The 11,452-nt window shown below is 53.2% G+C and overlaps 1 pseudogene; it reads left to right on the top strand.

The window, feature by feature from the left end:
* Positions 1-3,604: 3,604 nt before the first annotated feature.
* LOC128802175 (olfactory receptor 14J1-like) lies at positions 3,605-5,401 on the top strand (annotated as a pseudogene).
* Positions 5,402-11,452: the final 6,051 nt, after the last annotated feature.

The following is an 11,452-nucleotide window of genomic DNA, read 5'->3' on the forward strand; positions in this document are numbered from 1 at the left end:
GGTATTCAAAGAAATCACCACGGCAGGCACCCCATCCTTCGTGTTCCATATCGCCGATCTGTTTCCAGGACGACCAAAAATACGACCCCAGCACCCACACGTCATGTACATGTACCTATGCTACTGGTGTCCAGCCTCCAACCTGGGGAAGAGGTACTGTAACTACCCGGGGTGGGGATATTGCGGACACTGGGGCTGTGAAACCATTGTCACAGATGCCAGACCATCAGGAGAGGGGTGGGAACCGCAGGAGCCCGATAGATTTTTACAGTTCACCTGGGCACCTACCGGCTGTAAAAAGCCCGCCATCGCGAAAGGGGTCTATAGCAACCATTATACACAGCCCAAATATCGGAAGTGCACAGACTATAACATGACAGTTCTGCAGCCAGAACACCCTAATTGGGCCACAGGCAGAACGTGGACTGTAGTCCTCAAAGGGCCAAAAGAGTGGGTGAATGTGCGAATTATCAGGCTCCAACCACCAGCACCCCGACCGGTAGGACCCAATAAGGTCATTAAGGATGTGCTGAAAGGGAGAAACATAACCCATCCCAAACCACTACCCACAAAGGCCACTGATATCCCGACCGGCCATGCAGATGCCTTCCAAATAGGCCGCTTAGCCGAGTCGGACTCAGACCCAATCTTCCGCATGCTAGAGGCTACCTTTCTATCCTTGAACGAATCCAACCCGAACCTAACCAATTCCTGCTGGCTTTGCTACGATGTTAAACCTCCTTTCTACGAAGGAGTTGCTCTAAACACCCCCTTCAGTTACTCAACAGCTGAAGCCCCCCACCAGTGCAGATGGGACACTCCCTGTAGGGGAATCACCCTGGGTCAAGTCACAGGCCAGGGCAAATGCTTTGGCAATGCAGCCTTGGCAAAGCAGAAAGGCAACTTCTGCACCGAAGTTGTCAAGCCCAACAGAAAGGTCAACAAGTGGGCGGTCCCATCCGCATCAGGGATGTGGGTTTGTCAGAGATCTGGGGTGAGTCCTTGCGTGTTCCTTGCCAAGTTCAATGACGCTACCGATTTCTGTGTCCAAGTTCTAATTGTTCCTAGGGTCCTGTACCACTCAGACGAAGTGGTATACCACCTCTTTGAGGAGCCCGGCCGACTTCACAAAAGAGAAATAATAACGGGAGTGACTATCGCAATGCTGCTCGGCCTGGGAGCAGCTGGCACAGCCACGGGTGTCTCGGCCCTTGCGACCCGACACCAAGGGCTTGCTCAGCTGCAGATGACCATCGATGAGGACCTGCAGAGGATCGAGAAATCCATCTCCTTTCTAGAGAAATCAGTTTCCTCGCTTTTGGAAGTGGTCTTACAGAACAGGCGAGGACTGGACCTCTTGTTCATGCAACAAGGAGGTCTGTGTGCCGCCTTGAAGGAGGAATGCTGCTTCTATGCGGACCACACAGGAGTCGTTAAAGACTCCATGGCAGAACTCCGAGATAGACTGGCTCAAAGAAAGAAAGACAGGGAAACCCAACAGAGCTGGTTCGAGTCCTGGTTCAATCAATCGCCATGGCTCACCACTCTAATTTCCACCCTGATAGGTCTGCTAGCAATACTGCTTTTAACCCTTACATTCGGACCATGCCTGCTAAACAAGCTGGTCTCATGTGTTCAAGCTCGCCTAGAACGGGCCAACATCCTGTTTATAGGCCGGCAACAAATGCTGTGAACCAAAAAACCGAGGACACTGCCAGTCGCAAAGGTTCTCTAAACTTCCCTTGCGAAGATTACTCAGGTTTACCAAAACCCCTTTTCCCTTTTCAAATTATAACTTTATACCTCACCTTAGTGCCTATGTTTATAACTACCTCATTCATTAGTAAAAAAGGGGGGGGGAGATGTGGGAGATAGGGACAGGCGAACGGAAAATCTCGGGATGTGACGGAAAGCAAGACCCTTCCCCCCTCATCCTGCTATAGATGATCAATCACCCCTGAAGCATGCAGCCCCTCCTAACTCCAGTAGTTTTCCACTCCTTACTAACCCTAGCCAGACCCACCGTCCCCTTTTGATGTAGCAAAGCCCCCTTGACTATTTAACCCCACGAGATGAGATAATAAACGCCATTTGACCATCCACCACATTGGTGTCTGTGCATGTCAGTGGCCCGAGTGACCCGGGGGAGGCCGGGTCGCCGTGCTGTGTCTTGAAACCAGGTCGCCCGCCTTCTCAGCAGAAGGCGACAGCTTCCCATAATCTGCTCTGGACTTGGAATGTGCCAAATATACAGAGGGAAGACAGAGATTAATGGACCATAAAAACTTCAAGCTTTCTCCTTGTAGCCGCTGAAGTTCAAGGACTTGGAAACTTCTGCTTTTTCAACTCTTCACCACATGCCACTCCTCTAACTTTTGCCCGGCCATAAAACCTTCCTGTGGCCCTGTTTGGGAATTGACACTCATATTTTTCAGGAGAACCACAGTGGAGGTCAGAGATTTGGGTGCTGAAGCCTGTGGGAGCCTTGCCTGAGTCACAGAGAATCCCAGTGTCCCTGTTTTGTTTTTTTTTTTTTTTCCCAAGGAGTATCCAGATGCTTGTCCCAGGTTCCAAGAAGGAAAAAAGAAGTGGAGAAGTGGTTCCCAAGACATGTCCATGGCTGCAATTCCTGTTTGACATAAGTGAAATTAGTGAAAGGCTCCTGCTTCTCTCTTTCCACAGGGCCACTGTGGATGCATCCGGGATCTCTGGTGACCCAGCTGGGAAAACATTTCAGGCCACTGCCTTGACTGTTTGCTCTGGAACTTGCCCAAGGAGCCACAGTGCCCATGGGCAAAGATTTTCCTCTGGAATGTTGCTGCTTTGTGCTCCATTGATGAGAGAGCAGAGTGTCCCCGTGGGGGATTCTTGACTAGATGGACAAGTGCTATGATCTCATTGATGTGCTGACATCATCTTGAAAAGGAATTGTGCAAGACTCCGCAGTGTCCTAATTGGGGAACTTTGGCTGAGGCTTTGGCTGAACTTTGGGCAAGGCTTCCTTGGAGATCAGTGCCAGTAAGGGGGATGGAACCGGATGGCAATGGACCCTGTGCTGACAGCCCCAGGAGAACGAGCTGGACATTCACGGAGGCTCCCAGTGTGGGCAGATTGGCCCCCCAGCTTTGGGGACTGTGGGGACTGCTGGGCTCCAGGACAGTTTGGATGGGTGGTGATGAAGGATCTCTGAAGCCAGGTCTTTAGAACATTTGGTTTATTCTAAGGGGTGAAGGGCCCTGCTTGGAGTTGCTAGCCGCAACTCGTGGCAGGCCCAGGGAGAGCAGGGGGTGAGAGAGAGAGAGGGTGAGTGTCCAAAGAGGAAGGTCCAAGAGAGAGCGTCTGGTCCCTCGGCCACACCTTATCAGGGGGCTTCAAGGTGGGCTGAGACAGGACTTGGGCCAATGGGGTTACAGATACCTGATACTTCAGGGGAGGGTTACAGGTGTGGGATGAACCATACATTGGGGGTGAGACAGAACATTCCATTTGACCTTTGGATCTATCTGTAAGTAAAGGGCATTGTTTAATCAGAAGGGGGGATTGCTTTCAACTTGGCTGTATTATTGCTTTCAAGTTGCTCAGTAATTAGGGTTTGGTATTTCAAATCTTGTTCTCATCTCAATATCTGTATTTTCTGACTCTTTTGCCAGGCCGTCCGGCTGGAAAAGAAAGAGGGATCTCCCAGGATTTTTCCTTTTTTACATGTATGTTCACAGAGGCTTATCAGCTTTCTCAGCGCTTTAACAGATTGTCAGTTCTCAAAGCTAATTACTGATTGCTTTTTGTGTCAGACATGGAGGAAACTGCTAGCAGCTTCTCTTTGCATTTCTTCCATAAGCGCCTCCCATGCAAAACCACCCCACCATAGGAACAGGGGGCTGGTGAAGGTTGCCATGGAAACTGACCATAGCAACAAGGGGGCTGGTGATGTTTGCCTAGGAAGGAACCGAGTTGCCACAGGCCCTCAGAGGGGTTCCATGGGGACTTCCCAAGAGTCTCCAGGCTGTTCAAGAACTGGAATGTCACAGGCAGAGACAGGGGCTCCATGGAGACCTCCCAGGGCCTTCTGGAGATGGTAAAGAGCCGTGTGGTCAGAGGCAGTCACAGCCATTCCATGGTGACATCCCAGGGGACCTTGGGTTGCAAAGGCACCGATCTGTCACAGGCACTCACGGGGGCTCCACGGTGACATCCCAGGAGTCCCCAGGCTGCCAAAGAGCCGGGATGCCCCAGACTGGCACAGGAGTTCCTGTCATGGGCAGAGTGGGAGCTTCAGCAAAAGCTTTGTTTCTTTATTGGAGAAACTCCTGCTGAGTCATGAGGTGGAAAAATGGCTTTGATTTTGGTTACAGGTATCTCCTCTAACTCATCACTGTCTTTTTCCACAGGGCAGAAGCCAATGCCCAGCCACAGCCAATGTCCAACAGCAGCTCCATCAGCCACTTCCTCCTGCTGGCACTGGCAGACACGTGGCAGCTGCAGCTCCTGCACTTCTGCCTCTCCCTGGCCATCTCCCTGGCTGCCCTCCTGGGCAACAGCCTCATCATCAGCGCCGGAGCCTGCGGCCACCAACTGCACACGCCCATGTTCTTCTTTCTGCTCAACCTGGCCCTCAGCCACCTGGGCTCCATCGGCACCACTGTCCCCAAAGCCATCCAAAATTCCCTCTGGGACACCAGGACCAGCTCCTATACAGGATGTGCAGTCCAACTATTTTTTTTTGTCTTTTTCATTTCAGCAGAGTTCTCCCTTCTTACCATCATGTGCTATGACTGCTACATGCCCATCTGCAAAGCCCTGCACTACGGGACCCTCCTGGGCAGCAGAGCTTGTGCCCACATGGCAGCAGCTGCCTGGGCCAGTGGCTTTCTCTTTTCACTGCTGCACCCAGCCAATACATTTTCCCTGCCCCTGTGCCAGGACAATGCCCTAAGCCACTTCTTCTGTGAAATCCCTCAGATCCTCAAGCTCACGTGCTCCACATCCTATCTCAGGGAACCTGGGTTCATTGCAGTTAGTGCCTGTTTAGGACTCATATGATTTTTGTGCATTGTTCTCTCCTATGTGCAGATCCTCAGCGCCATGCTGAGGATCCCCTCTGAGCAGGGAGGGCACAAAGCCTTTTCCACCTGCCTCCCTCACCTGGCCATGCTCTCCTTGTGTGTCACCACTGGCACATTTGTCTGCCTGAAGCCCCTCTCCATCTCCTCCCCATCCATGGAACTGGCACTGTCAGTTCTGTACTCGGTGGTGCCTCCAGCCCTGAACCCCCTCATCTACAGCCTGAGGAACCAGGAGCTCAAGGCTGCAGTGTGGACACTGATGACTGGATGATTTCAGGATCATTCAAGTGCTGGCAAATCAATTGTAATAAACCACAAATCACTTGGGATAAAAGTCACCTTTGATGCTTCTTGATGGTTATGTCTTGTTTTTTTGTTCCTTTGTTTTATTTTTTTTCATCTAGTCCACAGAGGAAAGCCATTCCTTGTGGCATTTCTCATTTTGTTTCTCTTCACCATCCCTGTAGCCACAGACTGTGTCAATGAGGGGCTGTGCTCATGGTGGCTTTAAAGGAACTCAAGGATCTCCCAGCAAAGTTTTTTGCAGAGATGCCCCTTTTGTTGCCTTCTCTAGAGCTGCAGCAGCAATGTCTGTGTGCAGAGCTGGGGGCAGATCAGTGCTGGCACAGCAGCTGTGCCCAGCAGCAGCAGCACTTGGTGGTGCCAGTGCTGCTCCTGTGCCACTGCCCGGCTGCCCTGGTGGCCCTGGTGTTGCTGCAGGGCCTGAGTGCTCTCGGGGCCGGGCACAGTCCTGGGGGTGGCAGTGCCAGGGCTGCAGCAGGGACAGGCCATGGGCACTGCTGGGGCAGTGCTGACGCCTCAGGCCAGGGCCTGGGGACTCCAGGCTCCTTTGCCCAGGCTCTCTCAAGAACACGGCCAGGCCAATGCTCAACAGAGAAAAACCCCCGTCAGCAGCCCCAGGCTGGCCGTGGGCAGGCTGGGGGCAAACAGCATGGCTGGTGCTCAGCCAGGGCCCTGGGGGAGAGGGGAAGGAACAGCAGAGCAGGGGCTGGTCCTTCCTCACTGTGCTGGACAGCCCATGGCAGTGTCCCAGAGCGTCCTCATGGAGCTGCCAACATTATCTCCCCTCTGCAGCCCTGGCCTCTTCCCCAGCTCACAGAGGTGCCACATCCTTGCAGGCACAGACACAGCAGCACTGGCTCAGGAGCCCCTGTTTGCACTGCACAGAGCTGGTGGGAGCACAGCCATGCTGTTGGTGTGGGGACATGAACCTGAGGGAGCACAAATGCCATCAGCCCCTGAGGCCAGGAAGGGCTGTGGCATGGCAGGGAAACCACTCAGCTTTGTCCTGGCCTCTGCAGTCAGTCAGAAAGTTTGTTCCCATCGGCTGGGAGTTTCACCAACGCAAAGGACGTTGTCTTTATGGGCTTTCCCCTAGGAGCGCGGGGGAAATGACACCAAGGGAACTTTGAATACTCTTGGCCTCTCTAAATTGAGGCAAGTGACAATTGCAGAGACTTTTTCCACAAGAGCGCTCCTGTCATCTGTGGACATTGTACATATGTTCGCCAGTAGGGCCAGAAAACTACATAACCCAGAGTAGGTGTAGTGTTGTTTCCTTTTTACTGCCTTTTGTTGGTTTTTATTATGTTAATTTTGTATTGTTATATAGTGTTCTTTTTTTTGTACTGTCTTATACTTTTTTTAATAAATTAGACCACAGCTAGGGACGTAGGGCAGCCGTTAGGTAGCTGATAGTGAGCAGGGACAGAACCTATTATTTCATAACGTGTCAATTTACAACCAAATTGGACCACTTCACTGGACTTGTCCAAGGTGGACGGGCCACCTTTACTTAACCTGGAAAAGGAACATATATTCTATATATGTGTTTGAAAAACAGCCAAATACCTCGTCATCTAATTAGTGACGTGCATGAATGGATGAACGAGATTCCCACTGTCCCTACCTACTGTCATGAATAAATTCGGTAAAGTTAAGATAGTTGAAATAAGCTGATAATTGTTAGACACCTTTATTGTACACCATATTCACTCCAGTTGTACCCTTGTTGTAATACCCCCCCCGTTACTTCCCCCACTGTTGAATTGTTGTACCCCCTTGTGTTAATACTCCAGTTGTACCCCTTGTTACTTCCTCCACTGTTGAATCCCTTTATTGGTACCCTTATTGAGTCTCTCGGGTATTGCCTCCGCTGCTCCCAAAATGGCGGCCGGAAATAGCTCCGGTAATATGCAAATGAAGCTAGGCAGAAGAAGACTCCACAAGAGGCCCCGGAAACAACGAGCCGACATGGAGATTTAGAAAATTAAGTGACAAGACTCAGTGGGGAAGAGTCCCCCTGTACCATCAACCAGGTTTTGGAGATCACCACCATCTAAAGGTAATCAGACTGAGATGAGGACCCTAGTCAATGAGCCGGGAGACGTCTTCCTAGGCACGCCCGCGAGGACTGGAGTCCCAGTTCTGCTGCAAAGCAAAACTGATCACCTCCTCCTCTGCGTCGCCAAAGGGAGCAGCGGCGGTGAGCGCGACCCCTCAGGCTCCCACCCAGAGCTGATCACTCAGTAAAGGCCTTTAAAAGGAGCTGGTCTCCTGGCCCATTTCTATCACCTACTATCCAGTGAAACCACAGCCAAGGGAACGGGCTTGGCGGAATCAGCGGGGAAAGAAGACCCTGTTGAGCTTGACTCTAGTCTGGCGGTGTGGAGAGACATGAGAGGTGTAGAATAAGTGGGAGGCTGGGCGAGCGCCGGGCGCGGCGGGGCGACCCGCCCGCCGGCGTCCCGGCCGTCGGTGAAATACCACTACTCTGATCGTTTTTTCACGTATCCGGTGAGGCGGGGGAGCGAGCCCCAAGGAGGGCTCTCGTTTCTGGCGCCAAGCGGCCGGCGCGCGCCGGCCACGACCCGCTCCGGGGACAGCGGCAGGTGTGGAGTTTGACTGGGGCGGTACACCTGTCAAAGCGTAACGCAGGTGTCCTAAGGCGAGATCAGGGAGGACGGAAACCTCCCGCGGAGCAGAAGGGCAAAAGCTCGCTTGATCTTGATTTTCAGTACGAATACAGACCGTGAAAGCGGGGCCTCACGATCCTTCTGGCTTTTTGGGTTTTAAGCAGGAGGTGTCAGAAAAGTTACCACAGGGATAACTGGCGTGTGGCGGCCAAGCTTCTCCTCACAGGACTTGTGTTCCAGACCCCTCAGCAGCCCTGCTGCCCTTCTCTGGACACTCTCCAGCCCCTCCATGTCCTTCCTAAATTGGAGACCCAGAACTGCACATAGCACTCGAGGTGCTGCCCAACCAGTGCTGAGTGCAGGGGAAGAATCACTGCCCTGCTCCTGCTGGCCACAGCTTTCCTGATCCAGCCCAGGAGCCATTGGCCTTCTTGGCCACCTGGGCACACTGCTGGCTCATGCCCAGCCTGCTGTCCATCAGTCCCCCAGGTCTCGTTCTGCCTGGCAGTTGTCCAGCCCCTTTGTCCCCAGCCTGTAGTGCTGCAGGAGTTGTTGTGGCCAAAGTGCAGGACCCGGCACTTGGACTTGTTCAGCCTCACCTTGTTGGATTTGGGCCCTGGATCCAGCCTGTCCAGGTCCCTGTGCAGAGCCCTCCTACCCTCCAGCAGATCCACACTCGCATCCAGTTTGGTGTCATCTGCAAATTTGATGATGGTGGACTCAGTCCCCTCATCCAGATCATCAGTGTAGATGTTCAAATCCACGCTGGCAGGCTCTGATCCCTCGGCCATCCTGCAGGTGCCCTGTGATGGCACTCAAGGTGATGATCTCTTCCATAACCTTGCTGGGCACCGAGGTCAGGCTGACAGCCCTGGAGCTGCCCAGCTCCTCCTTCCAGCCCTTCTTGGCGATGGGGTCACATTGGCACCTCCAGTCCCCTGGGACCTCCCTGCTGAGCCAGGACTGATGATAAATGATGGAGAGCAGCTTGGGGAGCTCATCCACCAGCTCCCTCATCCCCCTAGCATGGATCCTATCTGATCCCATACACCTGTGAGCATCTGAGTGGCTCAGCAGGTCACAACTGCTTCCTCCTGGATTACAGGGAATGTTCTGCTCCCCGTCCCCATTTACCAGCTCAGGAGAACACTTGTCCTGAGGACAACCAGTCTTCTTGTTGAAAACTGAGACAAACAAGGTGTCAAGTAGCTCAGCCTTTTCCTTCTCTTTAGTTACTTGATCTTTAGTTCTCTCTGAAGGAACTGAGCTTGTGACCCCTTTATCTTTAGTTATATTCTCCACTGCATCCAATAAAGAACAGAGATTCTCCTTCTCCCTGGTTTTGCTAATTTTTTTATTTAAAAAAAATTATAAAATATTTTTTATAAAAATATTTTTTTTACAGAAGCCACTAGGTTTAGTTTTAATTGAGGTTTCACCTCTCTAATTTTCTTTCCATATAGCCCTAAACAAAGTCCATAAACACTTCCTAAGTTGCTGGTCCTTTTTTCCCCTGTGTTCCCAAAAAAGCTGCATGGGCAGCCTGGACAGTAATTTTCCTCACTAGCTCATCTTTTGGCACGCTGGGACAGGCTGCTCCTTCCCCCTTCAGATTGCTTTCTTGAAATGTCTTCATCCTTCCTGGACCTCTTTCCTTTCAAGGCTTGATTCCCTTAAAAACACCTGGAAACTGACTGAGGCTGCCCTCTATGCCCTTGTCCAGATCAGCAATAAAGAGATTTAAATGACCAGGCCCCAGTCCTGAGCTCTGGGGACCCCTGGATGTGACTCCATTCCTCAGCTGCTCTGAGTGCCACGGCTTGGCTGAGGGAAATGGTGGGTGGGGGTAGGGACAAAGTGGTTTTGATTGTCAGCCATGAAGGCTCTTGATTTTCATATCTGTTCAGACTGCATTAGGAGGTGCTGGGGATCAATATCAATTGGACATTGCTGATATCAATCTATAAACAGGAAGAGAAAACTTAACAGGACAAAACTATTATCTCTTCATTGTTTTCAATATATTAGATTCACACTGAATACACTTCTGAAATCTGTCTAATTAACCACAGAAGAACTGAAGACTTGAATTATTCCCATGGGCTTCTCTTGTTTGGGTGTTTTGAACAAATGTTTATGAGCTTTTCTCACTGAATTCCTGAATTGAAGAACTCAAGAAAGAAGAGGCCTGTGGAGTAGTAAAATCCATCAGCAACCTCCAGGTGGCTGAAGATGCATCCTCATCAGAGCAGCAATGAGCAGAAATGGGCACAGCTTTGTGGCTGCCCCAGCTCTGGGATGGGCCCTGGGCCTGGAGCAGGAGCAGCTCTGGAGGGCCCCAAGGCCGGGGCTCTTGTGCTGGCCTGGGCAGATGGGATGGCAGCAGGGGCTGCAGAGCTCTCAGCACCTGAGCCCGAGGGGAGCAGGGCAGCCAGGGAGCCTCCTTGTGCCTTGGCCAAGCCCCTTCCCCCATAGTGGGGCTGAGTCCTGGCTGAGCTGCAGCTGCTGCTGTGCCCTTGGCAGGGGCTGAGGCCGTGGGGCCAGTGGCCAGAGCAGCCTGGCCTGAGCAGAGCTGTGGGGCCAGAGCCGGCTGGGCTGTGCTGGGGAGAGGCCCTTGGTGCTGCACAGAGCTCAGGGCAGCTGGCAGAGCTTGCAGGGAGCTGGGCTGGGCTGGGAGAGGCTGACAGTGATCATCTCAGCCTGGCTGAGCGTGCAGGGGCAGGAGAGCGTCCCTGGGGCTGGGCAAGCAGAACTCGGAGGCACCAACGGCACCAACAGCTGGGAAATGGAGTGTGGAATGTGGCTCCCTGCCTTCAGCCGCTCCCCCCGCTGCCGTCCCGCCGCAGGCTCGGCCGGGGCCGGGGCTGAGCAGCAAGGAAGGAAGGCCGGCAAAGCAGAAGGCTCGGCGAGAGCCGAGGAGCAAGCTCCTTGGGAAAGGGAGGGCGCTAAGCGTGCCCGCCCTGCCTCTGCAGCGGGCTCTCGCCCTGCCGGCCGAAGGCCCCGGCTGCCTGGGTGTCGGCCCGCTGCCGGCCCTCCCGCCGCTGCCGCTGTGCGAACTGGCTGAGGAGAGACTGGGCCGGGGCGGGAAAAGTCTGCAGGCGGCGGCAGGGAGTGCGATGGGGGAGGGCGGGGAGCGCCCAGCCATCGATGGGCGGGCGGCTGCGACAGACAGGGGCTGGGACAGGGGCAGGGACAGGGACAGGGACAGGGACAGGGGCAGGGACAGGGACAGGGGCAGGGACAGGGACAGGGATTTCTTCTTTCTGCTTTCTGCTTTTTTTATTTCCCCCAGCTATGGTTTACAAATGATGAAAAGCCATTGCTGCTGCTGCTGCTGCTGCCAGCAGGAATGCACTAAGTCAAACAGAACCCCCCAGGAAGGACGCAGCTGTCCAGGCCCCTGGCTGCAGGGAGGGTCTGAGTCTGCTGTTAATACCAGAGGAAGTGCAAAAG

This window comes from Vidua chalybeata, chromosome 34, assembly GCF_026979565.1.
Source record: "Vidua chalybeata isolate OUT-0048 chromosome 34, bVidCha1 merged haplotype, whole genome shotgun sequence".
NCBI lineage: Eukaryota > Metazoa > Chordata > Aves > Passeriformes > Viduidae > Vidua > Vidua chalybeata.